Source organism: Schistocerca americana, chromosome 3 (genome assembly GCF_021461395.2).
Source record: "Schistocerca americana isolate TAMUIC-IGC-003095 chromosome 3, iqSchAmer2.1, whole genome shotgun sequence".
NCBI lineage: Eukaryota > Metazoa > Arthropoda > Insecta > Orthoptera > Acrididae > Schistocerca > Schistocerca americana.
The window spans coordinates 913,864,255-913,879,774 of NC_060121.1; positions in this window are offsets into that span (position 1 = coordinate 913,864,255).

Genomic DNA, 15,520 nt, shown 5'->3' on the forward strand with positions numbered 1-15,520 from the left:
CTACCTCTCAGAAATCGTACAGTGCTGTAGAAATAGTTAACTGTCGCTATTACAGGAGCTTTCGTGATGTCTCAGCTTGTCTGCATGGACATTCTTGTCCTTACTGAACATGTTTACGAAAATAGCACAGAATAACAATAAATGCATTCCTCTGGATTGTCCTAACGTAGCACCTCGTCCATCAGGTGTTACCCTTCTTGGAAATAGTCAAGTCCTGCTTTCAACAAACATATCCGAAACGCAAATGTTCTCACCGCTATGTAGAGGCTTCTAAGTTCCAGCACAAACGGTGTTTTTGCAAATGAATGGAGCATTCTGATCTGCTCTTCCTGAATTTACCCGCCAAATTACTGACGCTGCTGGTGTGGGAGCACTGCCTGTGTTTCACTTTCTGCAGGAGAGACTTTCAGTAGCAAAACTGTTTTGTTCAGATCGCCATATTGTACTGCCAGTTAAACACTGCAATAGTGTCCTACAGATCGTCAAATACTGAAAGACCCTTGTTCTTTTACACTGCTCTGCCACTGGGTATGGAAGATTGATATTTCAGCGTGAAACCGATCTCCACGTACCATATCAACGTAGTAAACACACAATTGGTAACCTGCACCACACAAACTCGCCCCTTTTGCATCATGCATATAGCTATCGACCGCCAGACACTCGTACATATACTGCAAAGACAGACAGCATAAGCACATGCACCGTATACACTCCTCGCAGCAGTAGATATTTCCTGAGAGGTCGGGTGGTCTTCCACCACAGCCAACGGTCAGTTAGTCATCTGCTCCCAACACGTGACCAGATCTCCCTCAGTGGACCAACGTCAGTCTCCGAACTATTGTACAAAGTCAGGCTCATTTTCCCTCGGCACAAAGGCGTAACTGTTTCTGGCCCTGGCCTGCTTGTTTGCTTGCTTTCTACACCCATCACCAGACCCTGGGATTACAAGAACATATGTGAATTCACATGGTTTGCCAGAATATCATACCATTTTCGCGATACTTCTCGATATCAAGTACGTAGCAATATCACTTGCACAGTATAATGTCGAAGATATAAACCAGAAAATGTTTCTCTAGAAACTCGAAAATTTAGTGAGTTGGAGCTTGCTGTAAACCACTGAGTAACTAGAAACTGTTCGCGTCTGCGCCGGCCGAAGTGGCCAAGGGTTCTAGGCGCTACAGTCTGAAAGCGTGCGACCGCTACGGTAACAGGTTCGAATTCTGCCTCGGGCATGGATGTGTGCGATGTCCTTAGGGTAGATAGGTTTAAGTAGTTCTAAGTTCTAGGGGACCGATCAAAAAAATGGCTCTGAGCACTATGGGACTTAACATCTATGGTCATCAGTCCCCTAGAACTTAGAACTACTTAAGCCTAACTAACATAAGGACACCACACAACACCCAGTCATCACGAGGCAGAGAAAATCCCTGACCCCGCTGGGAATCGAACCCGGGAACCCGGGCGCGGGAAGCGAGAACGCTACCGCACGACCACGAGTTGCGGACGGGACTGAACACCTCAGAAGTTAAGTCCGATAGTGCTCAGAGCCATTTGAACCATTTTGTTCTCGTCTGCGAAGGCCTTCAACTTAAACCTCGAAAAAATAGAGGAAACTGATATTTCGACTCACGAATACCAATGTCGGTAATGTAACAGATCTCAAATCATCCTTATAATTTACAAAGTAATGAAGGTGCTCCTCATGTCTTGAGAACCAGAAACTTGTCTTCCACCCGTATTTCACCTGCTAGATGCTCACACCACAATCGATGTTCTCTCAACCAAACAAAGATGGGAAATGTGCAGAAGCAGTCAAGTGAACAATTTACATAGGAGGGGATAATGGTTCAGCACAATCACACGTCCATATTGAATCTTCTCAAATTTCCACGTCATCATGAAGACTGTCCAACAAATATTATGTATTAGTTCGCTATTCGGCCGTTTATAGGACGACACAGTTAAGTCAACTACAGCCCTGCATCCCAACATGCCCCACCATTTGGTCAGCGCCTACCGTTAGCCGGAAACGTGAATCGTTCCCGCTACACGTCATCAACACTGCGCGCCACGCACTCCCAGACGGAATCATCCTAGAAAACCGGCAACATGTATAATGGTTCAAATGGTTCTGAGCACTATGGGACTCAACTGCTGAGGTCATCAGTCCCCTAGAACTTAGAACTAGTTAAACCTAACTAACCTAAGGACATCACAAACATCCATGTCCGAGGCAGGATTCGAACCTGCGACCGTAGCGGTCTTGCGGTTCCAGACTGCAGCGCCTTTAACCGCACGGCCCCTTCGGCCGGCCAACATGTATATTTTTACATTGTGCTTACAATAAAGTATTACGGTTGCGGTCACAATTGGGCGACATTCGAAAATGAGTGAAGTATGTGAAATACACCCCTTTGACGACTGTGGCACTGGAAATAGAAACATCTGTACCATTCTTATGACCTAACATATTTTTCCCTTTACTATCACAGTATTCCTCGTCAAATCCATACATTTCTTATGACTGGACATAGTCATTTCCTTTGCACATGTCGGAACACACACACATACTTTTTAAGCCTGATGCACAAGGCGACCATATCTCACATCCCCTACTACTAAGTATAATATTCCGCCAATAACTGATTGCTGGCGATACGAAATAATACTGACTGAGAAAAACCGATGGATGGACGAGTCTCATAATTTTTCTTGCGAGTGGTATCACTGTCTTAGAAATAGAGGTGTAATCGTCTTACAAACCGCCAGATGTTAAAAAACAAGATCGTAACAACTACTGCATGTTACTGTCACAAGCGGTCTTGGTTCTACAGATGCACACAAGTATCCATTTAAAGCTATACCGGCTGTATAAATCAAGGTTTGGCATTACCTCTGAATGAAGTGGGTTTTACCAGACAGATACCGTGACTATGAGTATAGACAGTGATCGTTGGAGTGTATGTTATCAGACCAACAGTGCGGTTACACGTCGCCGATGATGCAACCTCATGATAAAATCACCGAATTTAGAAAGTGATTCGGCCAAGAAACATGGTATGAAACCGGTAATTGCAACTGCCTCATGTCATCACTACATGTTTCTCCAGTATATCTTACGCATTCTGTCTCAATGCATGTCAGAGGTTCTGCAGTATATCCGCTAGGTCATAAGCGAAGGCTGACTGAGAAGGTTTACATACAATAGATACTGTGGTGAATGAGGTCGTAATAAATGTACACAGACTTTTCAGACGTCCAGTGTTACGCTGTACAGTAGAAATGCTGTCTGGGATTTGGAATCAAGTCTTTCCATTCAACCACATACCCGTATTGGATCCTATGGAGAAGTCCTTTAATGATTTTGGCCATTAGTGAATCATATTTCTGGCACTCTCATATCTCGAAACGAGTCACCTTTCTCGAAACTATCTGCTACAGTAAAATTCCAACGTGGTTTTAGGTAATCCCTACGCATCTTGCAACTGCCCCGCTGACTATGTGCTACCATCTATGCAGCTTTGTGATCGTTGCAATTTAAGTTGGAACTGAGTAGAAGTCGAAGAAAGCTCTATCTACCACCTGCTGCAACACCTTTGTAAAACGGCTAAGCACAGTTAGTGCAACACAGTTGTGTTTTGACCATTCGATGGAAACAGGAACATGTTGTCATAGCTCTGCCAAAGTGCACAATGCGAAAGGTCGGCGCCCAACGAAGCCCGCTCCTGCAACACAAGGTAGTATAAAAGAGAGTACAAGAACTGGGAGAAGGACGAAGATAAATATGATTCATTAGTGGCTGTAATCATTAAAGGACTTCTCCATAGGATCGAATGCAGGTATGTGGTTGAATGGAAAGACTTGACTCCAAATCCCAGACAGCATTCCTACCAGAAAGCGTAATACTAGAGATCTGAAAAGCCTGTGTAGATTTCTTACAACCTCAATTAGCACACCATCTACTGTTTGTGATCTTTCTCAATCAACCTTCGCCTTTACCCCAGTGGATATATCGCAGAACCTCTGACGTGGCATTGAGACAGAACACATTGTGGATATTTGAGAAATATCTAGAGGCAGCATGAGGCAGTTGCAAATATCGGTTTTATATCGTGTTTCTTAGCCAAATCACTTTCTAAATTCGGTGATTTTATCTTGAGGTTGTATCGTCGGCGATGTGTAACCGCACTGTTAGTCTGATAATATACACTCTGACGAACATTGTCTATATTCAATGTCGCGGCACTTGTCTCAAAAAACCACTTCATTCGGAGGTAATGCCAAACCTTGATTTATAAAGCCGGTATTGCTTTAAATGGATACTTGTGTGCATCTGTAGAACCAAGACTGCTTATGACAGTAACACACAATAGTTGTTGCGATCTTGTTTTTTAACATCTGGCGGTTTGTAAGACGATTACACCTCTATCTCTAAGACAGTGATACCACTCGCAAGAAAAACTTATGACACTTGTCCACCCATCGCTGATTTTTGGTCAGTATTATTTCGTATCGCCAGCAATCGGTTATTGGCGGAGTATTATACTTAGTAGTAGGGAATGCGTGATAGGACCGTTGCTACTCACAATACACATAAATGACCTTGTGGATGACTTCAGGAGTTCACTGAGGTTTTTTGCGGATGATGCTGTGGTGTATCGAGAGGTTGTAATAATGGAAAATTGTACTGAAATGCAGGAGGATCTGCAGCGAATTGATGCATGGTGCAGGGAATGGCAATTGAATTTCAATGTAGACAAGTGTAATGTACTGCGAATACATAGAAAGAAAGATCCCTTATCATTTAGCTGCAACATAGCATGTCAGGAACTGGAAGCAGTTAATTCCATAAATTATCTAGGAGTACGCATTAGGAGTGATTTAAAATGGAATGATCATATAAAGTTGATCGTCGGTAAAGCAGATGCCAGACTGAGATTCATTGGAAGAATCCTAAGGAAATGCAATCCGAAAATAAAGGAAGTAGGTTACAGTACGCTCGTTCGCCCACTGCTTGAATACTGCTCAGCAGTGTGGGATCCGTACCAGATAGGGTTGATAGATGGAGAAGATCCAACAGAGAGCAGCGCGCTCCGTTACAGGATCATTTAGTAATCGCGAAAGCGCTACGGAGATGATAGATAAACTCCAGTGGAAGACTCTGCAGGAGAGACGCTCAGTAGCTCGGTACGGGCTTCTGCTGAAGTTTCGAGAACATACCTTCACCGAGGAGTCAAGCAGTATATTGCTCCCTCCTACGTATATCTCGCGAAGAGACCATGAGGATAAAATCAGAGAGATTAGAGCCCACACAGAGGCATACCGACAATCCTTCTTTACACGAACAATACGAGACTGGAATAGAAAGGAGGACCGATAGAGATACTCCAGGTACCCTCCGCCACACACCGTGAGGTGGCTTGCGGAGTATGGATGTAGATGCAGATGTAGATGTAGATGTAGATAGGTTCGCCTTGAGCGTCAGGCTCATGAAGTTTGTGTGTGTGTTCCGGCGTGTGCAAGGGAAATGACTATGTCCAGACGTAAGGAAGGTATGGAATTGACTAAGAATACTGTGATAGCAAATGGAAAAGTATATGAAGTCGTAAGAATATGGTACAGATGTTGCTATTTCCAGTGCCACAGTCATCAGAGGGGTGTATTTCCGATACTTTACTCATTGTCCAATGTCGTCCAATTGAGACCACAATGTTAACATTTAATTGAAAGCACAGTGATAAAATGTATATGTTTCTGGTTTCCTAGGATGCTTCTGGTCTGGGAGTGCAAGGCACGCAGCGCCGGTGTCATGTGGCAGGACTGAATCACTTTTCCGGCTAACAGCCTATTTACTGGAACAGAAAGCTACTTATCTTTAACTAGTCCACATGTTGAGGTACAAGGTCTTCCATAATAGTCCACGTTAGCCTCACTGCTGACAAGGGAACCTCCCCATCGCACCCCCCTCAGATTTAGTTATAAATTGGCACAGTGGATAGGCCTTGAAAAACTGAATACAGATCAATCGAGAAAATAGGAAGAAGTTGTGTGGAAGCATGAAAAAAGTAAGCAAAATATACAAACTGAGTAGTCCACGCGCAAGATACGCAACATCAAGGATAGTGTGAGATCAAGAGCGCCGTGGTCCCGTGGAGCAGCTGCGGAACGAGATGTCCTTGGTTAATGTCTCCCGTCGGGTGAAATGTTTACTTTTTTTTATTTTCACAAAGTTGCGATCTGTCCGTTCGTTCATTGACGTCTCTGTTTACTGTAATGAGTTTAATGTCTGTGTTTTGCGACCGCACCGCAAAACCGTGCGATTAGTAGACGAAAGAACGTGCCTCTCCAATGGGAATCGAAAACATTTGATCGCAAGGTCATAGGTCAACCGGTTCCTCCACAGGAAAACACGTCTGATATATTCTATACGACACTGGTCACGGCATGTGCGTCACATAACAGGAATATATTGTCGACCCACCTAACTTGTACACTTGGCGAATGGGTAAAAAGATTCTTCTACTTTGCCCGATTTAGTTTTCTTGTGGCTGTGATAATCACTCCCAAAAAAGTGATCGCATCGGACGGATGGACGGACAGATAATAATTGTCTGAAAATAAAAAATTAAAATTTTCACTCGAGGGAATAACTTGAACGAAGGACCTTTCGTTCCGCAGCTGCTCACGCTAACCACGGGACCACGGCGCTCCTGAGCTCGTATTGTCCTTGATGTTGCCTCTCTTGCTAATTTTTTCATAGTTCCACACAACTTCTTCCTGTTTTCTCGACTGATCTGTGTTCGGTTTTTCAAGGCCTGTCCACTGTGCCAACTTATAACTAAATCTGAGGGGGGTGCGATGGGGATGTTCCCTTGTGAGTACATAACTCTGACCATTATGTGTTGCCTGAGTCTGAGACTCTGTCTGCGACTGCAAGTGACTGGGCTGCGACTGAAGACTCAGCTCGGTGACTCACTAGATGACTGACTGGGCTCCGGTCCGAGGCGGCGGTCTGGATACTGCCGGTGCGTTGGTGGCGCATTGCCTGCGAATCTGTTGTTGGCATCTCTCCTGATAGGCGCGTTGCTTGCGCCTGCTATCGATCTTCACACAACCTCCTTGCCGACCAGTGTGCTGGCGACAGCTTACACCAGCACAATGTGGGACATCGTACCTAATTAAAATCAGAATCAGGTAATTGATAATTGTATTTTGCAGACAGTCTTCTTTCTACTTCCGTGCAATACATTACTACTTTTCATGTGGAAACTCATGGAAACGACTGTTTGTTGACTTAAGATTGCATTTTGTGAGCAAAGAATTCCTTGGTGTCTGTCTACCTATTTTTATTAGCCTTCAGCATCTTCACCAGTGTTATGTGCTAGATAATGTCAACTCTCCTAATGCATATTTTGTTTTTCAAATTTAGCAAAAAGTTTTTCTTCTTGCTGCTACATCTCAGTATACTTGAACTGCTTACCACAGGTCACGTTCTGTATTAAACAGACTGTCCATAACATTTAACAGCTTTCCTGTTCAAGTTAACTTCTATTTCCCTCAGTAGATATTATGAGAAATTGCATCCATTTATTGTTTCTACTTGCATATACGCATGTACTCTACAAAGTGCTATATAGTCCATAATAGAGAGGAATTGAAAGCCACAATAGCGACTTCTTACCCATTCGTGATCCATTCGAGTATGGAAGAGAGAATAATAACTGTCTGTGGCTTCGGTAACTACACTCCCGTCACAGCACACATTTGGGCAGTCGGCAACAAACGTGAGTACTAGAGTTAACGTGCAACACGTCAGCATTATCACCTTGCTGGTGTGGTCCAGACGTTTATCAGTTGATACGGAAGCTCACACTGCATCAATAGCCTTCTGCCTCCAACGTAAATGAGGTCATGGACAAGATAACCCATTACTGTGACTGACAGGTGCACATGGTATCTGATCAATTTCAATTCTTTTAATTTTCCAAACAAACCAGGACAGACATACTCTGCTGTGGACCCCCGAACCTCAGCACAGTAGTAAGTACTATTTATCTTAACATTGCTCCATCCGGAACATTGGGTCATCATCATAGCTAAGGAGCTAGCCGAAGTGGCCGTGCGGTTAAAGGCGCTGCAGTCTGGAACCGCAAGACCGCTACGGTCGCAGGTTCGAATCCTGCCTCGGGCATGGATGTTTGTGGTGTCCTTAGGTTAGTTAGGTTTAACTAGTTCTAAGTTCTAGGGGACTAATGACCTCAGCAGTTGAGTCCCATAGTGCTCAGAGCCATTTGAACCATTTACTGGCATGGCACGATCAGATACATTACCAAAATGATCACATTGTGGAAGGGATTCTCAACATAACAGACAGTATCCAGTCAGCACTTCAAATTCCGGCTATCGCCACATAAATTTTCGGATTGCCTCCAAATTGACTTTCCAGATCTGTTACAGTGACATACAGTACGTGGATGGTAGTGGCAGATGTTATGCCACACTTCTCATACATGACTGAAATATCCTGCACCTCAGCAAAAGCCACCAATCGAGCGTTAAGCTGCATAGTCAAAATAGAGGGTGTGCCTAGGACACGATGTCAGGCAGTAGGTCTCTATTCCAAGGAGAGGCATTCAAAAACTTCTGTGCCACTAATGCTAACTGCCCTCTTCTAGTGATCTTATAGAGTACCTCTTGTAGACTTTCGAGATGCAAATGAACTGTAGGGATCAGGGTGACAACTACTCAACAGAATATCAACCTTTTTCATGTCGAAGGTAAGAGTCCATCTGAGCTATCACTGGGTGTCTACCACAGAAAGCACTTTGCGCACTGCAGCCAGATGCCAAGAAACTATCAAGGGTCCCACAGTCCATACAATTACAAGCTCCAGTTGTCGTTCACAGTTTTCGGCAGGAATCTTACTCTCTTCCATGTTGCATCAATGAGCCCCAGGGCAGGCTATGACCACCGAACATACGCAGGCAGTAATTTTCCAGTGTCACATCAGCCAGATGTGACGCCGTCGTTTCTCCGGATCTATCAGTGCCAACAACAGGGCAGACTTCACCTCCAGTTCCGCAACCAGAATTCAGCTAAGCCTCGCCAATACCAGGGGTAGGCGTATATGGTTCGACGGTGGAGGGGGAACACCCCACCCCAACCCGCACCACCAATGGAGGATGACCCAATGCCAACAACTGAGATCAACTCCCAGTTATCGCCAGGAGTTCTACCACCGGCAACTCCTCATCTATGTCGAAGTTGGAGGGAGCTGTTCCAGCCGTTTGCGACTTTTGCGGAGAGGAGAGCTTTATATCTCTCGCAGCTATGGATATCGATGCCAGTAGTTGCGCGGCTTAGCTACAGGCGGCGGCACTTATGTATCATTACCGCCAGCTGCGCTAGCCAGCCGATAGGCGAACTACTATAGGACAATATAATTAGCCACAGAGCATCGCTAAGGCAATGGGCAACGAGTAGCCAACCATTGCAGACCGTCCACCTGCTGCTGGAATCCGTGCTCGCTATCACAGAGCATTTCCCAAACTTCAGAGCGGCCATCTCACACTGATTTCCTCCACAGACTTTGACTCTGCCCACAGTATTCGCCGACAATTGACTGGGATCCACCTATTTCTGCACAAGCACAAACTCTCCTCAGTTTTCATGTTCATACAGCACTTGTGGGTCCTTATCTTGTTGTGTATCTGAGAACAAAGCGTAGAAACAAATATGTTTTACTACAACAACTGCGAGTGAAATAATATGTCTAAATGATTTGTTGTGTATTTTCTGATGTTTTATTTTCTTAGTCAATAGGCAGTTTTATGGAATCTTAATTAAATTTTTTTAAAGGAGGGTAGTGGGAAAAATATGATTCACTACCATTGTAACTTGTAGCGTGAAAATATTTCGAGAGTACTGTCAACCTTTTTAGTTCTTTCTGGCCCTATGTAAACGTTATCTCTTAAAGACGGAACCCAAGCTTATTCTGGTTCTGCATTTTTAGCCACAACTGATAACCGGTAGCTTGTTTTTTCTCTTGTCTGGTGGGTGTTTTGAATCCACCTCGATCCCTCCCTCCAGCCTCCCGCTCTCCCCCCCCCCCCTCCTCCGGCTCCCTCCCCCCCCCCCCCTCTCTCTCTCTCTCTGTGTCCAGCATTATTCCTTTTAATACTTCTGTATTGCTTTTCTTGTGTACTTCTTGCAATGTGTTGAATAGAGTGCCGTTACCTCGTACTGGGTGTTCATATAATATGTGTTTTCCTTCTGCTCTTTCTCTCTTCATGTAGAAAATTTCTTCACTGTTAAGCTTTTGCCATTGGCTGTGACTAAATTTAAGTGTGCTAAAGTCTGCTTTTAATGCAGTTTGGTACTGATTATGAAAAAATAAGTGGTGAGCGACAGTGGAATGCGTGCCGTTGTTTTTACGATTCTCAAGCATTTCGAGTAGCTATTTTTAAAGACTGCGCCTGTATTATCTATACTGACATGAGTGAAATGTTATTTGATAAATGCCTGATTTATTGAATTTGTCTGAGGGTTTATCGCGTGTTGTTGTGGTCTTCAGTCGGAAGACTGGTTTAATGCAGCTCTCCACGCTACTCCACCGTGTGCAAGCCTCTTCATTTATTCATCTCTTTTCACACCTCTACAATTTTTACCCCCCCCCCCCCACCCTCTCCCCCCATAACTTCCCTCCAATAATATATTGGTGATTCCTTAATGTCTCAGAATGTATCCTATCAACCAATCCCTTCTCCTAATCAGGTTGAGTCACAAATTTTTTTCTCTCCAATTCTATTCACTACCTCCTTATTAATTACATGATCTACCCACCCAATCTTCAGCATTCTTCTATAACACCACATTTTATCCTTTTCTTGTTTGATCTCTTTATCGTCCATGTTTCACTTCCTTACATGTCTACACTTCGTACAAAGACTTTAAGAAAAGACTTCCTAACATTTAAATATATATTCAATGTTAACAAATCTCTCTTCTTCAGTAGCGCTTTTCTTGCCATTGCCAGTCTACATTTTATATCCTCTCTACTTCGGTCATCATCACTTATTTTGCTCCCTAAATAATAAAAGTCGTCTACTACTTTACGTGTCTCGTTTCATAACCTAATTCGCTCTACATTATATGACTTAGTTCGACTACATTCCACTACCCTTGTTTGGCTTTTGTTAATGTTCACCTCAAATCTTCCTTTAAAGACTCTCTACATTCATTCAACTGCTTTTCCAAGTTCTCTGCTATCTCTAAGAAAATTAAAACGTCATCGGCAAACTTAACAGTTTTTATTTATTCTTTCTGACCTTCAGTTTCCTCTCCAAATTTCTCCGTGCTTTGCTTTGCTGTATACTGTGTACAGACTGAACAACATTGGGGACAGGCTACAGCCCTGTCTCTTCCTTCTCAATCACTGCTTTCATTTCATGCCTCTCGACACTTACAACTGCCGTCTGGTTTCTACAGAAGTTGTTGATAGCCCTGCGCTCCATGTGTCTTACCCCTGCTACCTTCAGAATTTCAAAGAGAGCACTCCAGTCAACATTTTCAAAAGCTTTCTCTAAATTTAAAAATTCTATAAACGTAGATTTGCCTTTCCTTAACCTATCATCTAAGATTTTTTCTAGAACCAGTATTGTCTCGCGTGTTTCTACATTTCTCTGCAATCCAAACTGGTCTTCCCTGGGTCAGCTTCAATATTTTGCAACAATCACTTATTAAACTTACAGTTCTGTTATATTCATACCAGTCAGCACCTGGTTTGTAATAGGAATTATTATATTCTTCTTGATTTCTGAGGGTATTTCACATGTGTCATATTTCTTACACACCAGAATGCAAGTGTTTGTCATGGCTGGCTGGTCCAAGGCTATCACTCGTTCAGACGGACTGTTGTGTACTTTTGGGGCTTTATTTACTACTAGGTTTTTCAGTGACTGGTCAATTTCTTCTCGCAGTGTAGTATCTCTCATATCATGTGACTTTACGCCCTCTTCCACTTCTATAATATTGCCTTCAAATTCATTCCCCTTGTATGGATCCTTTATACACACCTTTCATCTTTCAGCTTTCCCTTTATCGCTTAGGGCTGGTTTTCCATCTGAGGATTTGATATTTATACAGGACTTTCTCTTTTCTCCAAATGCCTCTTTAACTTTCCTGTAGGCGGTATCTATCCCTTACCTAGTGAAATATGCTTCCTAACCCTTACATTTGTCCTCTATCGATTCCTGCTCAGCCATTTTTAGATGTTTGTATTCCCTTTCGCCTGCTTCATTTGCTGAATTTTTATACTTTCTCCTTTCAGCAGTTAAGTTCAATATCTTCTGCGTTATCCAAGGATTTCTTTTAGCCTTTGTGATTTTACCATTTTATCCTCTGCTGCCCTCAGTATTTCATCTCTCAAAACTACCCATTCTACTGTATTATTTTGCTCTGTTCTAGTCAATCGCTGCCTAATCCTGCCTCTGAAACTCTAAATAGCCTCTCGTTCTGTCAGCCTGTGAACGTCCCATCTCCTTCATTTTTTCCATTTTTGCAGTGAAAATCCACGATCAATGGGGCGGCTTGCGTGCCTGTGTGATAGAGATAGCCTTGCCGCATGTGCAGCCAAAGGAGGGGTATCTGTTGAGAGGCCAGACAAACGTGTGGTTCCTGAAGAAGGGCAGCAGCCTTTTCAGTAGTTGCAGGCACAACTGTCTGGATGATTGACTGATCTGGCCTTGTAACACTAACCAAAACGGTCTTGCTGTGCTGGTACTGCGAACAGCTGAAAGAAAGGAGAAGCTATAGTCTCAACTCTTCCGAAGGGCAAACTGCCCTGCTATACGGTTAAATGACGACAGCATTCACTTGACTAAAATATTCCGGAGGTAAAGCAGTCCCCCCTTCGGATCTCTAGGCGGGGACTATTCAGGAGGATGACGTCATCAGGAGAGACAGAACTGCATTTTGTGGAATGTTAGATCTCTTAATCGCTTAGGTAGGTTAGGAAATTTATAAAAGGGAAATGGCTAGGTTGAAGGTAGATATAGTAGGAATTAGCAATGTTCGGAGGCTTGAGGAGCAGAGTGGTCAACTGAATACAGGGTAATAAATACAAAATCAAATAGGGGTAATGCAGGAGTAGGTTTAACAATGAGTACGAAAATAGGAATGTGGCTAAGCTACTAAGAATAGCGTTGTGAACCCATTATCGTGGCTAAGAAAGACACAAAGCCAACACGCACCGCCCTAGAACAAGTTCGTATGGCAACTACCTTGTAGATGATGAATAATAGAAGAAATGCATGATTAAATAAAAGAAATTCTCAAAGAGTTAAAAGATTTAATTGCGACGATAGTACCAAAAGAACGAGAAGGAAAAATTTTAGGAGAATATCGACTGTAGGAAAGGAATGAATGAGGAAGGCATCTGGTAGAATTTTGCACAGAGCATAATTTAATCGTAGCTAACACTTGGTTTAAGAATCGTGAAAGAAGGTTGTGTACGTGGAAGAGACCTGGAGACACTGGAAGTTTCCAGACTGATTATACGTTGGCGGGAAAAAGTCGCAGTACCAAGAAAGAGTTGTGCGACGTAAATGAAAGTTGGTCTGCGTGTTTCTACATCTGAAATATGGTATCTATTGAAATTTCGCACCAGACGCATAAAAGTGGCGCTAATAGCGTCACTATTAGCATGCAAATCAAATTAGCTCTAAATAAACTCTCTAACGGTCATGAGCGTTAGTTATCTTTGAGATTGGACGTGGTAAGTTGCTGTCGGTTAACAATGTCTTTAAGGCGACAAAGGCGCCACTATCAACAACTCACTGAGTTTGAACGAAGTCGTGTAACAGGGCTACGAGAAGCTGGATGTTCCTTATGCGATATTAGAGGAGGACTTGGCAGAAATGTAGCGACTGCATCTAATTGCTGGCCGCGCTGATACGAGAATATATGGTCACAAGAAGCCCGGGCTCCGGACGGACGTGCGACACTACCTAGAGGGAAGATCATCGTGTTCGGCATATGGGACTGGCGCTTTGTGCTGCATCTACAGCAGCAACGTGAGCAGCAATTGGCACCACAGTGACACAACGAACTGTTACAAAGCCGTTACCAACCGGTCTTCATTCTCTACACACTCGACCTACACCTACACCTTCGTATGACAGATGGAATACTCTTATTGTTATCCCACGCACCCAAACTGCAAAATTGTAGATGCGGATCTTACAATGGCTGAGTGTGAAGTGAACCTTCCAACTGCCTCTCGGGCGGTATTTATATACAGGGTGAAAAGTATTTAAACCGACAAACTCTCGGGGGTTGTAGGGGACATCAAAACAAATACACTCCTGGAAATGGAAAGAAGAACACGTTGACACCGGTGTGTCAGACCCACCATACTTGCTCCGGACACTGCGAGAGGGCTGTACAAGCAATGATCACACGCACGGCACAGCGGACACACCAGGAACCGCGGTGTTGGCCGTCGAATGGCGCTAGCTGCGCAGCATTTGTGCACCGCCGCCGTCAGTGTCAGCCAGTTTGCCGTGGCATACGGAGCTCCATCGCAGTCTTTAACACTGGTAGCATGCCGCGACAGCGTGGACGTGAACCGTATGTGCAGTTGACGGACTTTGAGCGAGGGCGTATAGTGGGCATGCGGGAGGCCGGGTGGACGTACCGCCGAATTGCTCAACACGTGGGGCGTGAGGTCTCCACAGTACATCGATGTTGTCGCCAGTGGTCGGCGGAAGGTGCACGTGCCCGTCGACCTGGGACCGGACCGCAGCGACGCATGGATGCACGCCAAGACCGTAGGATCCTACGCAGTGCCGTAGGGGACCGCACCGCCACTTCCCAGCAAATTAGGGACACTGTTGCTCCTGGGGTATCGGCGAGGACCATTCGCAACCGTCTCCATGAAGCTGGGCTACGGTCCCGCACACTGTTAGGCCGTCTTCCGCTCACGCCCCAACATCGTGCAGCCCGCCTCCAGTGGTGTCGCGACAGGCGTGAATGGAGGGACGAATGGAGACGGGTCGTCTTCAGCGATGAGAGTCGCTTCTGCCTCGGTGCCAATGATGGTCGTATGCGTGTTTGGCGCCGTGCAGGTGAGCGCCACAATCAGGACTGCATACGACTGAGGCACACAGGGCCAACACCTGGCATCATGGTGTGGGGAGCGATCTCCTACACTGGCCGTACACCACTGGTGATCGTCGAGGGGACACTGAATAGTGCACGGTTTATCCAAACCGTCATCGAACCCATCGTTCTACCATTCCTAGACCGGCAAGGGAACTTGCTGTTCCAACAGGACAATGCACGTCCGCATGTATCCCGTGCCACCCAACGTGCTCTAGAAGGTGTAAGTCAACTACCCTGGCCAGCAAGATCTCCGGATCTGTCCCCCATTGAGCATGTTTGGGACTGGATGAAGCGCCGTCTCACGCGGTCTGCACGTCCAGCACGAACGCTGGTCCAACTGAGGCGCCAGGTG